The sequence below is a fragment of the Dipteris shenzhenensis genome, chromosome 18 (assembly GCF_047967505.1).
Source record: "Dipteris shenzhenensis isolate YYH24624 ecotype China chromosome 18, Dip_SZ_1.0, whole genome shotgun sequence".
Taxonomy (NCBI): domain Eukaryota; kingdom Viridiplantae; phylum Streptophyta; class Polypodiopsida; order Gleicheniales; family Dipteridaceae; genus Dipteris; species Dipteris shenzhenensis.
Genome location: NC_141613.1, coordinates 22,653,066 through 22,674,589, shown reverse-complemented (window position 1 = coordinate 22,674,589; position 21,524 = coordinate 22,653,066). Strand labels below are relative to the sequence as shown.

Genomic DNA, 21,524 nt, shown 5'->3' with positions numbered 1-21,524 from the left:
AAGCCCTAACCTAAAGCACAAACTAGACATCTCTCTCTCTCTCTCTCTCTCTCTCTCTCTCTCTCACCTTGTGTGCATGTGGACACATAAGCTTTAAGACATTTAAAATCTCGTGCTCTAGTCTTATGTTTGCTTTTTTGGGCATGATTTGGAGAATATGTTTCTTTTCCCATGCACATGGAGCCATGGTCCTCTACGAGGTCCAATCTACCTGAGACCTAGGATTCAACATAGGACAGCCGCTCAGGTAGGGAGACGCCCTACCGCCTGAGTTACCACTGCTCCTCATCTAGAGAATATGGAGAAGGCCATGAAGGCGAACAAACAATGAAAGCAAGAAATTAACAAGTTGAATACATTCAAAAGGGCCTGACCTGAAGTTGAGAGAGAAGAAGAAGAAGAAGAAGAAGAGAGAGAGAGAGAGAGAGAAAGGGGGAGAAGAAGAAGAAGAGAGAGAGAGAGAGAGAGAGAGAGAGAGAAAGGGGGAGAAAAAAGGGGCTATCCAAATCCGGAGACCCAATCAAATAAATCGATTGAAATTTTTAAAAATACGTATTTTTCCCTTTTTAAAACGAATTGTCGTCACTATAGCCGGCAGGCCAAAAAGAGGGAGAAATTTTCGAGGAGATGAGGGGAGTTCAAAAGTAGAAGTAAGACGAGGGGTTCAAAAATTTAAATCTAAAAGGGGTTTGTGGGGGGCAATGTTGGCTTGAGATGTTTGAAATTGAGAGGAAATTTTTGAAGAAAAAATGGGGGTGGACCTTGTAGGCTCCCTCCATGGCTTCCCTCCCTTCATCTATTGCTCTCTCTCTTTCTTTGTATATAGCATTCGCCATAGCCATGCAGCTTCCATGGTGCTTTGCTCTCTCGCCAAGCCCCAGGGACCTCCTCCCCCCTTCAACAGTCTTCTCCCTCGCCATGGATCACTCTCCCCTTCCCTCCCACGAGAATTCTCCCCTTCTCCCCCTTCCTCGCTACCTCCTCCTTCCCCCCCTCCCTCACCATTCCCTCCCCAGACTCCCCCTCTCCGATGTCACTCGCTTCTTCTCCCCCAACGTGAGTCTCTCGCCTTTCCATCTTCTTTCTTCCTGCAATCTTTTTTCTGCTTTTCCTTCTCGCGTACTTGTCCATCATTCCTAACTGTGCATTGCTTTTGTTCTTCCAATTCAGGCTCCGGAACATCCTTCCAAAGTGGCCCGGACTTCTGCCACTTCTCCAACTTGTGCTGCTCGTAGCGTGGCTCCTGCCGCTCGGAAGCGCGCGGCCTTCGATTGTGCACCCACGCATGAACGGCAGGCCAAGCATGTGTTGAGATCATTGCGATGACGGTGAGAGAGGGCTTCGGTCTTTTATCAGGAACTTCGATGAGCTCGCAACTCTGCATTCCTCTGTAAGCTATTCGGTTGGGTCAAAGCTCGAGACCAAGCATCCTTCAAGGCGCCCGATTATATACGACTCGAGTGTTGTTAACTTTGGGAGACTCTCCAATTTGAGTACCCAACTGCTGCCAGGGGCACCCTCGTTTTCATCGATAATTGATCAACACCCACAACTGGGAAGCTCCAAAGGATTGATGTAAAATTATTTCGATTGGAATCAAATACGTACACAGTTATGCGTAAGGTCTGTTTACCTTCGCAGTGTTCTGCATCGCATACAATTATGTTGAGCATATGCTCCATTATTACCGGATTCTTCAGCTCTGGCAAGAGCTACGCGTCTTTAAGTTCGAACATGTGCACATTGATGACTCAAGCGATCAATTCTAATTTAAATACCGTAATTGTAGCAATATGGAAAAGTAGAGAAGCAAGCTGAGAAAAATATACAAGCAGATACTGATGCTCTACGTAGGTAATGGCGAACACCTCCATACAGAGATAGCTAATCGCTGATTTCCAAAATAAGCCCAGTCCTCCCCTTCCATTAGTAAGTTCGCCAACATAGTTAAGTGTGACTCTATTAGTGTTCATAATCGTTATGAACGTTGTGCATTTCAACTACAAAATTGAAAAGAATTGTTGGTACCGTCCAACCAAACTCAATGTTTCATAATCTCTCGTTCTAGAAAGAACTCTAAGTAAACGGGTAGAACGTTTCAAAACGAAAATTTCCTAGCATTGGTTGAAAATCAACTTTTAATGTTCCTTTCTAAATGTAAAATGGCTAGCATTTATGTGAAACAAACTAGCAATGTTCCTAGTTCATTAAAGGAGGAAAATTGGGATTTTCATTTGTAAGAAAAGGAATGCTCATAAGTAACTTTTCAAATGGTAAATCAATTCTAAAAGGATATTACCAAAAATTAATTTCAAAGTTATTGAGTACATGAAAAGTTTGTAAGATAATAAAATTGTTGATGAAGTGTATAAATGTCTAAGAGCTTGATCTTTCCAAACTTTTATGTCTTTGTGAAGTGCATATTATTAGGGTCCTCAATCGTAAACTTCATAGTCACATCAAAACTTGTGACTTCCATCCCATTCCTCCATTTAGTCTTTATTTATCTTCGATAATTAAGTCCTTATTCACAAATGCTACATTAAGTCCTTATTTATCTTTGATAATTAAGTCCTTATTCACAAATGCTACATTATACAATGTAATGCATGCAATAATTAAAAGGGTGGGATAAGTTTCCTTGCATGTCTCATTGTTTACAATTGCAGAACCAACTTCCATTAAGTTCATTCGAGCTCATTCCTCTACAGCTTGTTGCTGCATAAATCAAAGAAGCAAACTTCTTGCTCCAAGTCATCATTTCCTCTCCATAAAATTTAGGATAGTTTGATAGAGTTTGACAATCCTTTATCCCATAATCCTTCAATGAATTTTCATGCATAAGATGTTGAGAAGGCACCAGAAATTTCATATATATATATATATATAACTTTGAATTAAAAATTAATCTTCTTTCTAAATTTTTACAAATTGCCTTTGAGAATGAGAATAGCCTCACATTATAGCTCTTGATTGAATAATGCATTACCTTGCAATGAAAAAAGTAAACTGTGTAAGGAGCCTCTATAGTAGGTTCACAATCTAGCATAATTTTAAAACCCTTAATTCCTATTTGTGCAGTATTTGTATCAATAATAGATCTTTTCTTTAAAATTCAATAATGGATGCATAAAGTCATATTTCTAACTGAACAACCAAAAATTGTGGTAATCAACATATTCTTTCTAAGATCTCACTTGAGTACCTTTGAATGTGTCCATATATTGCATTTTTAGCTCACATCCTTAGGTATTTGACAATGTTGAGCAAGATATTGTGAACTTTCTATCTTTAAGGGAAGCAAAACTGCATCAATTGATTTGCATAATTTACTTACTATAATGTGATGATTCAGTCATCTAATACCATGGATTCATTTAAGATAAATGATTTCACAGTCAAATTCATCTTATAACTCCTTAAATCTTGAGCTACTTGGTGAAGTAAGGAGCTATTGCATTAAATATATTGTCAAAGTATTTAGCATACTCTAAATTTGACCCACATTTAAAACAAGATTTATGGGGTAACAGCGCCATGTATGGATGTTCACATGTATTTCAATTTTTATGGTAATGCAATGTGATCCCTTTCTTTCTTGCCCACATGGTAGAACAACCATTTGTACCAAAACCCATGAGACTTGTCAAACCCAATTGTACCTTTGCTAGCTCAAACAAATGTCATCATATATCCCATTTAAGGAGCTATCATGTGTAGACACCATATCATAGAATGCTATCATTAGAATATAACCTTCCTCTAATTATGAGATATTATCATATGGTGATGAATAATAAAATTAGTTGATTCATCAACCATCGCACAAGAAGAGGACTAGCATTCACCTTTTCTAGAGTTCCATTATGCATCTAGCAAGACAACATATAATGTCTACACAATACTTGTCATCATTGTATGATGTAGTCAAATGTTGAGATGCAATGTCTTACAACAAGTTTGACAAAGTTGAAAGCGTTTTGCAACATCTTGCAACAAGTTCAACAAAGTTCAAACCTTGGAGAAAGATAGATTTTCTATCACAACAAAATAGGAAGCCTTGAACAATGCTAAAAGATGGGTCCTTGTTTGTAACAAAATAGGTAGTCTTGAACAAAGCTAAAAAGTGTTTTATCTCATAAGTCATACATTTTTTAAATTCCTGTTTCAAACCAACCTATTTTGCAAAAATAGTAGCTTTCTACACATCAATATAACATTTTGTCTATACATGATATCTTAAGTTTCTATTTCGATACTGATTGAACCATAAAGTCTCTTTGCAAAATTAACATTATAACTTTGTTTCCACTTTATCTCAAAAGGAAACAATGCTAGCCATGTATCTTGCCATAGTTTTCTACACTAGTGGAAGCACGTTAACCTGCTCAAAAAATCATGTCCATGCACAATGCTAAGACAAACAATTGAATAGCAAATCATGTCCATGCACAATGCTAAGAAGCACAATTGAATAGCACGTTTTGGCTTTGTTTATAAGTGAGCATAATGTTAATTGGCAGTTACACTCAGCCATACATGGAGTGTCTCTATCTTTTGAATTTGAATTGCGGTTACAACCTCTCTCTCTCTCTCTCTCTCTCTCTCTCTCTCTCTCTCTCTCTCTCTCTCTCTCTCTCTCTCTCTCTCTCTCTCTCTCTCTCTCTCTCTCTCTCTTTCTCTCTCTTTCTCTCTCTTGTCCTCACTCTCACATGCATAGAGGTGTAGTCTTCATCCTGCCTGCTCCATTAGTAGCTCTCTCTCTAACAGAGGTGCAACCTTCCTCCTGCTTGTTCCATCCCCAAAAACTATTTTCCTCCCGAGGTCCTCCCTCTCACTCACTCTACTCTAGTGTTGCAGGCAACATTGCAGTGCTTGGATTCTCTCTCACACACAGGCGCAAGCTTCCTCCTACCTGCTCCATGACCAAGAATCCTTTTTGAGTGGGAGTATTTTCTCATGTGGACTTGCTCTCTCTCCAACGACACAAAGCAGTTTAGATACATTGAAGGGGCTACACAATCTTGTCAAGATCTCCTTGCAATCAAGCTTTCTTGAAGCTTTGGTAAGTATGCTCACCATGGTCACCAGATCTTGCTACTTCCACTTGCTTTAAAAAAAACGACTTCGCGTTATGGAGCTGATGCAGAAAGTTGTATGAATTCTTAGTTTATATTGTTCATCGTTCAAAGCATTGCTTAGTTCCACATTTTTTCCTGTGTGCTACATAGAATTCACTTTGTTGGGCATCTTCATCTTTGTCTGCTCCTCATCTCCTCACTTGCCTTGTTGTCTAGAGTCCCAATCCTCATGGCACATGAAAAGAAAACCCCAATCTAGCCATAATGGCAAATTGCATGTGTTGTGTGCTAGCCTTTGATGATATTATATTACTTTCCAAGTACACTTCAGTAGATAGCTAGGGGAACAAGATGAAGAGGAAGAGAGGATTACAAAGAATATTACTATCTCCTAAGTGTACATGAGATCTATAATTTCTTGGAGGCCTGTGTTGTGTGCTAGCCTTTGATGAAATTATAGATCTTTCCAAGTACACTTCGGCAACCAATGGAACGAGATGAAGAGGAAGATAGGATTACAAAGAATATTACTATCTCCTTAGTGTATGAGAGATATCTATAATTTCATGGAAGGCTATATAGTGAGTTTCTTTTCATGTGCTAAAGATGTGGACTGTCATATGCTAGTTAATGCTAGTAGTTAGGACCTGAAGTATGATGCTAGGGACTTGTTTTTGAAGTCCTTGAAAACAATCATCATATCAAAAGCTTTTTGCCCAAGTCCTACCCTCTCCAAGCTAATTATCTCTACTTTATTCAATGTCACAACTAGGAAATACTGTTCTATTAGCTTGACTAAGCAATTGACAGTGGGAACACTGAAATCTAAAGCCCTCTGGGGTAAGACTTGCCGGTTGAATAGCACAAATAGTGTGCTATAGAGCATACTTGGTGTGCCACGTCTATGTATATAGAAATTGTCAGCTATATAGGTTTGAGTAGCACAAACATTGAGCTATATAGTATACATAGCTCCACATCTATGTGTGCACTCAAATTGTGCGCTATGTAGTAGATTTTGTGGGGTGTATAGCCTTGCATAGCATAGATAATATTGTATAGTGCATACATGTTGTGCCCCATCTTTGTGTATTGAAATTTTTTGCTATGTTGTTAAGTGTGCCACATAACATATGCACGTTAACCGTTCAAAGCATTTCTTAGTTCTAGCCTGCACTGAATTGCAGGTTTTGGGTTTACATTTGAGCTACCAAAGGTGAGCCAATGCAAGGCAACATGGGAAGATCCATTGAACCAACAATATGGGACGATTTCATAAGGGATTATGAAGCTGGAAGAAAAGGGAGTAGGCTGCATGCAAGAGACAAATGCAGGAGGGAGGTTACTATACATGGAATTGATGACTTGCAGAAGCGAAGGATTGTTAACAAAATTATGAATTATTTTGATAGCATGACGACTGGCATGGGTGTAGAACTCAGGACTAACCTTTTCAATTCATTATTTCAACATCCACGGGTCCAATGCCTTCGTGACCTTTCATCAAGAGAAAAAGGTGACGTTCAAGCATGCCTCATTGACAGTGTTCGCAGTACACTGGCCATTGTAAAGCAACCAACTTCCAAAGATGAGTTGTTTTTGAAGAAAAGTGCATTGACTATGGTGCTAAACTCCAACCTGCATTCCCTTGGAAAAGATCTCAAGAGTACTTCAAGTTCCTAGGCGTAGCTTGTATGAGGCAAGATTCAGAGTCTATGCATGGGTTGATAATGGTAAGGGACTATTCTCATTGGCTACATGTTGGACGCAACACCGCACTAGCCCAATCAGTGATTAAATAAAGGAACTTGTACAATCATTTTGTGAGGCCGATATGCATGTTTCCCCCAACAAGGACGTGTGCCGAGAAAGAGTTGGTAGAGATATTCACATCAAAACACCGTATTAGATAAAATGGGACAAAATTTGCACTTTGGGAATTTCAAAATTGGGTGGATTTCATTAACTTTTCATTAAATTTGGAAAAAGTTTCATTGATTGTGGGAATTTTGCCAATATTGAAACATATTGTTATTTGGAAATTCCAATGATTATGAAAAACTTCATTGGTTGCAAAACGTTTCATTGGATATAACAAGCAGAACAAAGCATTTGTGGCACAGTTTGAAAGTCATGTATTTGGTGGTGTTAAGAAACACCGTTTGGGGACAACATGTATATTTCACTTAAGGTGTTAATAAACACCAATTGGTGGTGTTCACAAACACCCTGGCTTGGGAGGGTCACTCATCATATGTAACCCTATCATGTGAGTTCAACAGAAGGATATTTTTTATTTCTAAAATTTACAGAAATAAATATACATACAAGACTATTTAAAATAGTTTTGGAAAAAATTTACAGATTTGTATAGAAAAGGGGTACATTTTATTAATGAAAAATTTATAGATAAGGGATTTTAGAAATAGGCCTTGAACGCACGTGATATAGAGGGTTTATACATAGTGACCCCCCTAAGCACCCTGGAAAGTGAACCACTAGAATCAAAGTAGTTGGCGAAAGATAGCTTCTAAAAATTGTCATATTAATAATATGCAAATATGGATCGATAAGATAACAACGATTGAGAAATATCACATGAGAACACATATTAAAATGGAAGTTTGGGAGATCAAGAAGGAGAAAATGATCACCATTTATATGCTCTGATACCAAGCAAGCTCTCCTGTGCTTTGATACATGCATTATGTGGAATCTTCCCAATACTTGTTCCAACAGTCAACATAGGCATCTGAGACCCTTTCTCTTAACTGATGGTGCCCAATACTGAATTAATAATTTCTTGAATTTAGGAGATACAACCATTAGGAAAAAAGGGAGCTCATTTTGGGGCCCTGAGAGAAATCCACAATTGCTTCTTTTTTTGTGAGTCCAAAATATAGGAAAGTAATAAAATACTCCTTAGAATATACATAAGTACTGTAAACATGTTAGAGGATGACAGTGGATGAAAGAATAAAGATATTCTTCTATATTCACTCCCATATCTCATGAATGTTATTATTCAATGCTCCTACAAGCCACATCTTTCTCTCAATCATTTTCTAGCCATCTCCACGATCGCTAAGCTTCTCTATCAGAACACCATAACTAATCTCGCCATATGCCTGTTTTTCAAAGTTTACCACCTTCACGAGTCTTTGCCTTATGAAATTGAGTAATGAAATCACGAAGCAATGGAAAAACATTGCACTCAAAATGGCAACACCAAACTCCAACTCTACGAAACAAGCCAACAAGAGATGACAACACCATCTTCATATTGATTTAGCCCAAGAATATGTGCCTCTTCCAAAATGACAACACGTCGACGCCATGCAAAGAGAAAACATGAGGAGAGAAGGTTTACAACATATCGACTTATGGTGTGATGGGAAGATTTATCCAAAATGTTTTGTCGAAAGGTCTACACCACCATTCTCAAATCCAACAACATTGTTGAAATTTGTGGGCGATGGAACAAAAGGTATGCATGGATACATCACGGCTTAGTATCAAGTTGCGCACATGTATAAGTCTTTATATGAGCAAGAGGTGAACACCAAAATACAACAGATAGCCGAAACTTCTAGATTGAAAGAGCAGTTAATGAAATTGAAGAACATACAAAGACGAGGGAGAAGTTACGTAAAGCAAGATCGAAAGCAACCCCTTTGGGAGAGTCTTACAAGTAGAAAACTTCACGACCTTGCAGAATTGAAAGCAAGAAGTGGAGGGTGCAATCGTCGAGTACAAGTAGCAACGTGAGATTGTTTAAAGCATGAGATTGCTAAAGGCGTTTACTATTTACAATGCCGAGCTATGTGAATCTTCCTTTGTTAACTCTTATTTATGCATCTGGTTTATAGGAAAGTGTTGGAGCCCCAAAAGGAAAATGTTGATCTGAACACTCTTCCTGTAAAACAAATGAAAGGTCTATTTTCAATGACTATTGCAAAAGGGATGATTGAGGAAAAGAAGTTTAAAACCATCAAACGCAATGTTGTGCAACAGTTCATGGAAAGCAATAAAGTTGATGTAAACTTAATTCAGGAGGCTCTCGATAAGAGTGGAGTTAGCAGGAAAGGTTATTCTTCTATTTTCAAAGCAGTGTCATCAACGTTTAAAGATCAGAGGATCAAACATGTGCTTCTTAAATCCTACAAAAATTTGGAATTTAAGAGCTTCACTCAACGAACAAGTAGATGATTTTATTGGTCAGTGGTTGCATATTGAGGATGTATTTGAAGATAGTAAGGGGACCACTGTGTATAATCCTTGGAATAATATTTTTGTTGATCTTGAACAATTACAAAAAAGAATGGTTGAATTCTACAGAATCACATTTGAAGAGTGTCAGGGATAGATTATATTTGTCATAAAGTTGGATGAATGTGAAATTGTGAAAGAGAAAAAGATTGAAAGAGTGGCCATCACACTTATGATGATACATCAATCACTAGAGAAAAATCAAAGCATTTCAATGTACAATCCGAGAAGCATATTTGGTGGTTGGGAGCATTTGAGGTAAGCGTCAACTTTCATTTTTCTGTTTCATTTCATTTATTATATCTAGATGCTTCATATAGTTTCTTCTTAATGGCAGGTAAAGACAGAGGATCATCAAACCTTGTTTTGGGTGTTTCACCATACCAAAATACCAAAAGTCATAAAAAACTAGGCTCAAGGAGGGCAACTTCATGTTGAAGACAAGGGTGATTTCCAAGTTGATTGGCATATGACAGGGGACCTCAAGACCCTCAAATGTACGTTCAACATAAGCAAAGGAGGTAATTCAAAATATCCATGACTTCACTGGAGCCATCCCATGTCATGGATCCTAAATGAGGAAAACTCCTAATAGGGACAAGATTGATCCTGAATTCAAAGCAGTTCTTGATATTCCTTTGTGTAATATACATATATGCTCATTGCATGCTTTATGTAGAATCATCAAAAAGTTGGTCTTTTTGTATATTGGATTTGCTTGGAAGCTTCGACCAGAAGAAAATAGGAAGAAAGAAATTGCTGCATTAGAAAAAGTATTATTGGACATGGGTCTGAAGAAGATTTTTATCAGATCCACAAAGAGAAGGGAAACTTGGTAGACGATCAAGATATGTTTCCAAGGTGAGATATGAACTTTGGAAGCATATGCATAATGCAGTTAAAGATGATATGGCAAATGGTGTTGCTCGAAATGTTAAAGCGGAGGTATGGAAATCCTTAGACAAGCTTTTCCAACTTTGTGACAAAAAGACATGGACCAAGAGCGATCATCGTGCGTTAGAAGAGGAGCTAAAAACTTTTGGAAAATCCATGAAACAAGCATGGACAAGCTGCAATATAACACACTACATGGTAAGTTGAATTAATTTGTTTCATATGCATAGTTTGTACTTTTAAACATGGTTTAGTTCTAACTTAATATTTTTTGTGATTGCAACATATTCTTTACAACCACCTTTCATATTTTGTTAAAAACTATGGATTCCGTGCAATATGGTCAACACAAGGAATGGAGAGGTCTCCTTACACACCAAGAAATGCTTTTTTCAATATACACAACATTTTGGAGGAGCACATAAGGCAAATAGTCTCAAAGAAGTATTTCAGTGATTTTTTAGAGGTATACTTCAAAGGTTTCAAATCCAGAAAAAAGTTTCATTGTCAAAAGTTAAACTTGCCTTTAATATGGCACAAAAGAAAAGAAGAAGGGGAGACAATCAAAGGTCTATGTGAATCACAAGTGGATGGATAGAGTTGGAAACCTTATGGAGATTTATAACAATGAAGTAGAGGTTTTGTAATATTTTCTAGAAAAAATCAGTACAAAATCTGACCTGACTATCTTTTCTTGTAGGACTTTGTGTCCTTTGTAACTTTTGACAAAACGATATACTTGAGTTTACTCTTGTACTTATTTTACATCAAACTGCTCTCCTTCGATCTGTTTAGCCTCAGAATCTAGAAGAAACGGCTCTCTAAACCTAATCCAATGATGTTTTCCATAACCATCTAATTGGCTAGGATCTTTGATTCCAAGTGCCAAAGCGTAAGCAGTGTATGTCAAAAAGTACCCTGCCCTTGAGCACTGTTTACCAGGGCCATATCCAAAAATGTCTAAAGCAGATAATTTCTCAATTAATATAACTTAGTCATTCCGCTTCATTCCGCCAATTTACCTGGTGCCCTCCAAGAAACTTTGACAAACATTTTAAAAAGTAGATAGTTGTCTCTCCATCATTACTTAATTGTTTGTGGTATATCAGAAACTTGGCAGCAGACAACATGTTGTTCATGTACTATCCAAGGGAAGACAACTGTCCAAGTCCCCTTTCTTGACTCCCATAGGACCTTCTCAAAAAACTATCATCTTCAATATACAACTACAGTAGAAAAAAAGAAGCAATAAGAAATATATACAAGTCTTGCTAAAAAAAATCTAGCAGAGAAAATAGTGAGATAGTCTAAAAAAAGAAGCAATGAGAAATATATACAATCCAAAAGATCCATGATAGTGAGATAGCGTACCTTCATATTCTCATCATCCTCCAAAATTTTATCGGTCCAAATATTAGTGCTTTTTTCCCTGCTACTTTGTGTTTTCCTTTGCTCCTTCAGCTTTGGCTGAATATCCTTCTGCTCCTCTAACTTTTGCATTCTTATCTTGTTAAAGGTCTCATCATCCACATACTCCTCATCCACAGTTTTCTTAAAGCACATCGAGAGTGCCTCCTTGGGATCAAATGTATCTTCTAGTACCATTAATTCATTGTCTTCAATTCCAACATTCTTATCTATGCTACATCCTTGAGCAATTAAGGCCAAGGCATAATCTTCTTTGAGGTCAAAGATGATGCGTATATCTGAGAGCAGATAATACTCTTGACCTTGAATAGTGAATGAAGGAAGGATACGTATAGGTTGGCTACTTGTCTCAAAATCCAGTCCTTCAATAGAGACATAGCTCCATTTACTATTTGTGACTTTAAGGCTACAAGATCCAAGGTTGCAGCCTCCTTGCTCTCTTCCTCAAGATTGATATCCTCCACATCTAGTTCTTGTGCCTCTTCTATATTTTTGCCTTTGTCTTCAATATCAGGTTCTTCCCCAGGATCTTCCATGTCCTCTTCTGGCATGTCTTCCGTACCTTCATGACAAAGATTTAAAAACACATTAAAAGCAAGGCTTACCTCCAATAGCCTGCATCCTTCACCATAAATATTACAAATCGCTTTGTACTTTTCTAGAAAACTATCAAACCTCCTATTGATGGGAATCTGAAGCTTTTTGTTTGTAATAAAATCCTTGGCATGGACATACGACTTCCCAGATATGGTTACTTTCTACTTGTCTGGAATATTCTGAAACTCTACCAGCTTGTCTACTAAAAAATCTGTGTGGCTCTCCAAAATTGTAGCATAATCGAGCTCTTTATTCCACATGTCATAAAACAAATGGTAATCATGTTGAGCATCACACTTCTCAAGGAAATCAAACAGTAACAAATCTGCAGGCTTTTGGGTTTCTTTTAATGTCTTCCCCTTCAACGGGACTGTTGTTTTTACAAACGACATCCCTGGAACACTTGATAGCTCGATTTTATCATTTCTCTCTTTCTTGCTTGAATTCCCTCTCCGTGAAGAGGGAAAGATTGTCCCTGCAACCTCCTTTTCATCGACATAAGTGGCAATTTGTCCTGGAACCCCTTCAATTTCAATAAGTTATACAAAATCAGGTTATAAAAAGCAATTTACTATCTCTCTACACAATCTAAATGAAGCACCAACAATAAAATTATGATTTCCATATGCACACATATTACAAAAAATATATAATGTATAGTCCATTCAATTATTTACAAAACCAAGTTACAAAAAGAAATTTACTTTCTCTCTCCACAATCTAAATGAAGAATCTTTTAATAAAAGTATACAATCAAAGTTATAAAAAGCAATTTACAATATCTCTCTCTCAAATCAAAATGAAGCACCAACAATAAAATTATGATTTCCATATCCACGCATATCACTAAAAATATATAATGCATAGACCATTAAAATATTTATGGCATTGTGTTTTATGAAAAGCAGAAAGAAAATATACTGCCTACATGATTTCTGGTTGTTCATTATTGATGGGAAATAGCAATGCGAAATACATTCTCTTTTACATGTTTCAAATAGAGTCCAAAGTGTTACTTCTTAGAACCCTTTTTGCCACTCTTGCTTGACTCTACCTTGTCTTTCTTTTTTCCTTTCGTTTTTTCTTTGCCTTTTTTCACGTCCTCTTCCAACTTCATTTCCACAGGTGTGTGTCCTTCTCGTTTGATCCACCATTTCATCTCTTCAATTGAATCTTCTAAAATTTCTCAATTAGATTTGTCTGATTCAAAGACATAACGGTCAATGCTGTCTTGTGTGCTAAGGACGAGAAATGCTCTAGGTAGAGTTCCCGTCTCAATAGGGGGTCTGACAATATCTTTGTATTGGAAATATAGTTGTTCTAAATATGTTTTCAAATCATCTTCGATTGGAGCCATTGGAACCTATGAAAATACATCATAATGTTGAACCACATTGAGAAATGAAGGGGATGGAACTGGAGAGAGAGAAAGAGAGAAGGCACATGCAGAACCTTCTATAGTATGCCAAACTTGATCACACCTGAGTGAGACGGATTGGACCAGATGAGCTGGAGACCTCTTCTTCCTCTTTCTCTCTCTCTATGGCTCTCACTAGACCTCTTTCTCTCTGCTTCACAAACCGGTTTCCTACACTTATCCCCTCTCTCTCTCTCTCTCTCTCTCTCTCTCTCTCTCTCTCTCTCTCTCTCTCTCTCTCTCTCTCTCTCTCTCTCTCTCTCTCTCTCTCTCTCTCTCTCTCTCTCTCCCTCTCTCTCTCTCTCAATTTCTCTACAAAAAAAATTGCGAGGTATATCTGTCAAAGTGCGGATCGTACTAGCCTAGTGCACACAAGATCAGCGGAAGAACTAAGGAGGCTCAAAGCACACTAAATAAGACATGAGAGGGAGATAGCAAATCTATATCTCTTGCAATAGGTGTTCAACAATACATGATAGGCCTCTTATATAGAGAGTGCCCTTTGAATAGTCAACACTTGTGGGATCCTCTCATCCACATCTCTCCTTGTGGATATCCTCAATTTACATCTCCACATCATGTAGTCCACATCCTAGGGTGGCTACTTTAATTCTTTCCTATACCATACCTTAGCCTTTAATCTATGTGCTCATGGCACCATATCTCAACACCTCCCCTTGGTGCCATGATCCTTTGGCTACTGCAAGGTGGTCAGATGTGAGTTACATTCCATCACCGCCCCTTAATGCATGCATTGCTACTTAAGGTGTTCAAGTGTGGCTTTTACATGTAAATACCTCCCCTAGGTGCTTTCATAGCTACTCTCAGGTGGTTAGGCTTGATTTACAAAATATATAGGCAAGGTTGGCAAGGGTTTTCGTTTCTCAATACATTCCATTAATGTCACCTTTTGGCTCATGGCTTAATGACGATGGCGTTTGCTTCTTTGCTTGGTGTAGCTTCATGCATGATGCTTTGTTCTTCCATGTGCCTTAATGCTTTATGTGTGGATGCCATGTTCTGTGCTATGGTCATCTCATACACTTGTGCTTTTGGCATGTTTATGACAATGATGTGTGCATTCATGCTTTGTTTTATCATTTGTTGCAAAGGTCTTACCAATTGATTTCTTTCAATATTGGCAGTGTCTAATTGCTAACAATGATTTTGATCTAATAGGCGCGTAGAGCTTGAAAAGGTGATCACTTTTCCTTTTTGGAGTGCATGCAAATTCTTCCTGAATTGAAAGTTACGGCTTGTCAAAGTTTTATGAAGAAGAGGTGGCCTGATGATGTGACATAGGGATTCACATGGTGCATGCAAAACTATGCTTAGCAAGGGTTGTTGTGCTTAGGAGAAACTATGCTGAGGTGGTGCTATGCCACATGTCCAATGCTGACCCTTGAGTGTGGCTAACCAAACATTTACTAATTGTGGTTACGTTAGCCATGTGGCATCATCTTCCTTCTCAGAAGGCCATGAGTGATGATGACCCAACTTCCCTGCAACTGCGGACAATCTGTAACAGGTATAACGATAGTCAGAAATAGCTCTTCGGGGACGATGAAGGTCCTCTATAGTCATCGAGTGGTGTATGTTTGCAGTAGCTCATTGAGCTGGAGCACTTGGAGTGATTGCTGGTAGCTGGCCCATGAAGTAGTGAGCTTGGTCGATGGAGCACGAGTCGGTTGCTTCTAGTCGCAAAGGAGACCTACTGTGGGCGCCTATTAAGCGTGAGTAGCACGCAGGAGTAATAGCGATTGGATCTGGGTCTTTCGCCATGCACAAACACCATGACAAGAAGATGCGGAGAAGGAGGCAAAACTTCACCACTAGATCGCTTTAGAGACATGGCGACGGATGTGACTTTTGAGCAGCTGCCCGTAGCTAGTTGCATTGATGAGCTGCTGTCCGCGTGGGTCTTGCAAACAACAGGTTGTAGTTTCACAGTTGCTCAGCCTAGTGGGTGTTGCAGGAGCTCGTAGATGCACTAGAGTTGTAGGCCATTCGGAGATAGAGGAGCAAAAACCCTGTAGGAAGCTCTAAGAGAAGGGGCGCCAGGTCTGAGAGTCCTTGAACTCACTGGCAATGATGTTTCAGAACGAATTTCAAGATCTTTGGCTGCAGAATTCCAAGTTGAATCTTGCAAACAATCAGCTAAAAGGCAGGGGCATAGTCACATTCTGCAACGCTCTCATTGATGGCCATGATGATCTCATTGAATTGGATGTGAGCTCGAACGATATGGTCGTTTAGGTACAGTTGCGGCTACAAAGGTGGCTCTCACAAGCCCAACTTCAAACTCCTTACGTTGACGGAAATCATATCTTAGAAGCCAATAGAGACACTGTCAAGGAGGTGCTCATGAAAGGCATTGGAGGGCACTGCTCGTAGGTGTAGAGGCATCATTGTGCTATTTTCCTATTGCATGCAACCATTGTAGGAGATACACGCCGTGGTGCTAAAACAGAAATAGATCGGTTAAGTTGCTATGGATAGACGGCTGGTGCTCGGGAATCTCTATGAGTAGGGAATGCACAGGGCCAAAGCCTCCAAAAGTCAGGACCGCTCAAACACTCAGACTAATTGCTGGGTCGATTGCACATAGGAGCAAAAACAAGAAGAGACACTCTTTCTCTCAAAATGGAAGCTTCTCAAAAATTTTCAAGGAGAATAGGAAGAATGCGTTCTAAGAACCCCTCTCATAGTTTTCTCATAGGAAAAATGGAAATCAAAGGAGACATATAGATTGAAACCTCTTCAATGGAAATGAATTATAGGACAACTAGACCTAAGCTCTGATACCATGTCAAAGTGTGGATCGTACTAGCCTAGTGCACACAAGATCAGCGAAAGAACTAAGGAGGCTCAAAGCACACTAAATAAGACATGAGAGGGAGATAGCAAATCTATATCTTTTGCAATAGGTGTTCAACAATACATGATAGGCCTCTTATATAGAGAGTGCCCTTTGAATAGTCAACACTTGTGGGATCCTCTCATACACATCTCTCCTTGTGGATATCCTCAATCCACATCTCCACATCATGTAGTCCACATCCTAGGGTGGCTACTTTAATTCTTTCCTATACCATACCTTAGCCTTTAATCTATGTGCTCATGGCACCATATCTCAACAATATCTTGGAAAAAACGAGTGATAGAGTTGAAAGAAAGTGATCCACAACATAAAGAATACAAAAGTGAAATTAATAATTGATGAAAAGTGACCCGAGGACAACACTACCTCGAAAAGGGTGCTTCTTTCAGTTTACATCATTGTCTCTTCCCTCACTTTCTATCACTCTTGAAGGAGGGGCGGAGTCATTGTGCATCTCTCACTATCACTCCCTCACTTTCCTTCCAAAACAATGGCCAGTTACTACATGAATTCATTTATTGAACTCAAATTCTATCTTAGATCCCTTTTGTATGGACCCATGAGGGGAAAATCATTCGAGGAGGATATGTTATGCACATGGCTGCTTGATTTGAACTCAACAGAAGAGGTGAATATCTTACGCACATGGATGCTTCTTTTAATCACATACTTCTTATGCTAACGAGCTAAATTTCCGTACAGAATATGGCAGCGGCTAGAAGGTGTATTGAATGAAACGGTGAAGATGAGGAAAGCCAGGAGCAAAAAGAGTTGTTGTTGAATGCTTACAAGTCGGTGGAAGATTCCAAACAGGTTGTGAGGAGAGTCTATGAGGAGATTTGCAATGCCAATCCTGGTTATCCATGGCCTCCAAATTTAAAGTCCAAGCTTGTTTTCACGAAGCCAATGCCATAGTAGGCACTTTCGAGGACATTTGCTCTCTTATGGTGTAATAGTCCAGTGATGGAAATTTACTTCCACAGAGACTTATGTGTTTTCTAAAGTTGTAATAGACAAGAAATGGAACTATAGTTGGAACTATAGAGACTTTTCAGTTCTCTAATGTAATGGAGAAGGGATCAAAATATATTTCTCTCTCTCTCTTACATAGACACTGTGTGTGTGTGTGTGCATGTGTGTGTCACAGAGCTCTTTTCCCGACTCCGTGCCCCCCCTCCTCTCTCTCTCTCTCTCTCTGTCTCTCTCTCTCCCCCCCTCCTCTCTCTCTCTCTCTCTCTCTCTCTCTCTCTCTCTCTCTCTCTCTCTCTCTAGTTGCAGCAGCTAGATCCCCCCCTCTCTCTGTCACTAGCTCCACCTCCCCCCCATTCTCTCTCTGTCTTGCTCTTGTCTCTGTCTCCCCCCCCTCTCTCTATCTTCTTGAGCTGCTAGATCCTTCCCCCTCTCTCTCTATGAACCTCTATAGCTACACCCCCCCACACCCCCTTTATGTCTATCTCGCTCTCTCTCTATCTTCCCTGCCCCTCTCTCTATCTTCCTCAAGAGCTAGATCCTCCCCCCTCTCTCTCTGTCATAGAAAGATAGAGGGAGAATTGACAGCCAAAGAAGAATGGACTCCCATTGTCAAATACTATTTCCATGGGTGTCCCAAACCTTGTGCAGATACATTCAAATATGAAATTTGAAACTGCCTTACCATTTGCTGTGGGGAGGGCGATAGCTTCAGCCCACTTAGTGACATACTGAGTGGCTACCAAAAGATACTTCTTTTTGCAGGCAGTCATGGGCAGGGCCCCGACAAAATTTATTCCCCACTTCTGAAATAGATGGATGGACATCACTGGGTGATGTTGCCTAGGATGCAAATCCTTTTTACCAAAGAATTGGAATTTAAGTTTTGCAATGCATAGTGACATCCTTGAACAAGGTCGGCCAATAGTACCCAGCATGTAAAATCTTCTTAGTTGTATAGTCATTGGCATATTGGCCTCCACAAAATCCATCATGATAATGCTTCAATACCTTAGGTACTTCATCTGCAACAATGGCCCATCTTAGTACCCCATCCATGCCTTGATAATACAACACCCCATCAAAGAGGGTGTAGCGCCTACTATCTTTATGGATCTTCTTTCTCTCATAGCTAGTACTTTCTGGAGGAAAGGAGAAAGTAGTCAGAAACCTATAGATACTGCCATACCATGGATCCCCAACTTCTATGGCCGCTATAAGGGTTACATCAAGGCACTCCTCTAAATCAATCAAAGCATTCTTTAAGTTGGAACAACCCCCTTTTACAATTTTGAAAGAAAAATCATATTCTTGTAAAATTGCCAACCGGCCCATGGGATTTGGCGATTGAAGAACCTGCTTTGCAAGACCAGTGCTAATGAGTATAATGAAGGACTTTCCCACCACATAATGCTTAAATTTCTCAATGCAGAATACCAAAGACAAGGCATGCTTGTCAGCCTCTGAGTAGCATCATTCGGTGTCGAGCAATTGTTGAGAAGCAAATCGAATGGGATACATGAACCGATCCTCCCCTTGCTAGAGAAGAATACCTGCCAGAGTGTGCTCACCAAGCCCGGGATTGATATAGAAAGTCTTTGACCAATCTAGACTGCATAGAATGGGTTCTGAAGCCAGAGCATTCTTGATTTGTGCAAACGCATGATCACAATCCTCATTCCAAGAGAAATCAACCCCATCTTTCAATAGCATAGTCATGGGTTGTGTCAAAGCAACGTATTGATCAATGAAGCGGCGATAGTATCCTACTAGATTGACAAATAAGCATACTTAACATGTGGTTGTTGGCAGGGAGAGCTTGAGGATAGCTTCTACCTTCTCGGGGTCAGGCTTGCCACCCTCAGATGAGACAATATGTCATAGTAACCTCCCTTGAGTGGCTCCAATGGTGCATTTCTCAGGGTTGAGACTGCCATTAGCATCATTGACCCTTTGGAAGGCCAACCTAACCTTCATGATGTGCTCCTTACATGATGAGAATATACAAAAATCATCTAAAAACACCTCCAAGAAATCCCCCAAATAAGGAGCAAACACCATCTGCATAAATCTTTGAAAGGTAGCAGGAGCATTGGTGAGGCCAAATGGCATTACTTTGAATGCAAATGGGTGTGGCAAATGTGGTTTTAAGCACATCTTCTTTGGCAATTCTAATTTGATAAAACCTAGAGTAACCATCACAGAAAGTATACATCTCATGACCACTTACCTTCTCAAGAATGAGGTCTTGAAAGGGAAGAGGAGGATGGTCCCTCTTGGTGGCTGCATTGAGTTTCTTATAGTCGATGCAGACCCGCCACTTGTTTTTCTTTGGGGTGACTACCACTGGTGAAACCCATTCAGTATTATGAACCGGAACAATAAACCCAGCTTCTACAAGTTTCTACAACTCTAAGCGCAAAGCATCACTTTGTAGGGGCCCTAATCTCCGATACTTCTGAGCCATTGGATTTGCATCAGCAGGCTTCAGCTCTATCTTGTGCTCTATGGCAATCACATGGCGAAGGTGGCAGTAGCTAGTTGCGAAGAGGTCAGGGAAATCTTTGAACATTTCTAGGAACTCGTCTTTCTCACTTGGAGTGAGGTCTGGGGAAAGCATAGATTCAAGTTGTTGAGGAGTAGCTGTTATCTTTTCTGCAGGTGGTGGTGTTGGAGACACCCCCATCATGTAAACTTCCTCCTCTGAGAACTCCTCCCCCCTGTCTAATCCTTCCATTGATTCAGACACCAAGGATGAGAGAGTATCATTGTTTTGCTCCTCTTCTTCTTCTGGTTTTGTGGCACCAGGTTGCACCGGGATCTTCTCCTTAGAAGCACCAAAAGATATGTGTCATGTCTTCTAATAGCTGACTGCATCACTCTTTCTGAACCATGGTGTCTCGAGTATGGCTGGGTAACTCCTGCCTATATCTTCGATGTCCACTACATAGAAACTGATGGTGGTGGTCAACCCATTGATAGTGATGGGCAAATCCTCAATGACTCCCAGGGTGGCGAGTCATTGACCATCTGCTACCTTGATTCGAGTGGAGGGACACCTTGTGCATTTCAAATTCAATTTCTTCATGATTCAGGGCACCATGATATTACATGCAGCTCCCCCATCAACACACACACTTTTGACACGGCCATTATCTATGATGACATCTAATGTATGTGGGTGCCGATGAATTTCTTCAGAGATAGAAGAGACCTCTTGTACCTTTCCCTTTTCTTGCTCCTCCTTGTTGAGAGCCCTTGCTATAGCTCACGTCTCACCTTAGGGCTTAATGCTATTAGTTAAGGGAGCATGATACTCAAAGACCGATTAGCAAGGTCCTAAACGACTGAATAGTCCTCTTGTCTCGAGCCGGTGGGAAAATCCGAGGGTGACCACATACTCCTGCGAGATCTTTTAGTCTTCTTTGTTGGTGGGTCTACCATCTCAGCATCTGAGGGCTTTGAGAAGGACACCTTCTTCCTGAGGCGGCCTAGTCCATGGTTTGGAGAGAGGTCTGAGGTGATATGACTTCTCTTCTCGAGGTCAAGGACCTCTACATTAGAATCGTCGGAGCCTAATTCACTTAGAAGATTCACCCTTTGAATATTGGGACATTTGGTGCAATAATGACCCTTCTGGTGGCACTCGTAGCATACAACATTAGCATGGTCTCTTGGAGGGCAGTTGGCTTGATTTTTGATGCCCACCATCTCAAGCCAAAGATCATTCAGGGCCTTGGCTAGGTCATTGACCCCGAGTTTTTTAGCAGGAGGGGTTGGGGGAGTAGGAAGGAGGGGGGCTCATGGGCGAGGCTGGGGAAATCTTATAGGTGGAGGTTGAGGATATACTCCTTGTTGAGGGTAAGGATCTAAGGGAGGACCATACATTTGAGGTGGAGGTGGTGGATACATCCTTGATGAGGGGTGGGGGTATGCCCCTGAGTTAGACCCCCCAGGTTGTTGTTGCAAGAATTGAGGGGTTGCGGAG

At 39.9% G+C, this 21,524-nt stretch overlaps 1 long non-coding RNA gene across 1 annotated transcript; it reads left to right on the top strand.

The window, feature by feature from the left end:
• The first annotated feature begins 884 nt into the window (after nt 1-884).
• LOC147890958 (uncharacterized) lies at nt 885-1,419 on the top strand. Its single transcript, XR_015542568.1, has 2 exons — nt 885-1,056; nt 1,171-1,419. It is a non-coding gene; the product is annotated as an uncharacterized LOC147890958 (long non-coding RNA).
• The last annotated feature ends 20,105 nt before the right edge of the window (nt 1,420-21,524 follow it).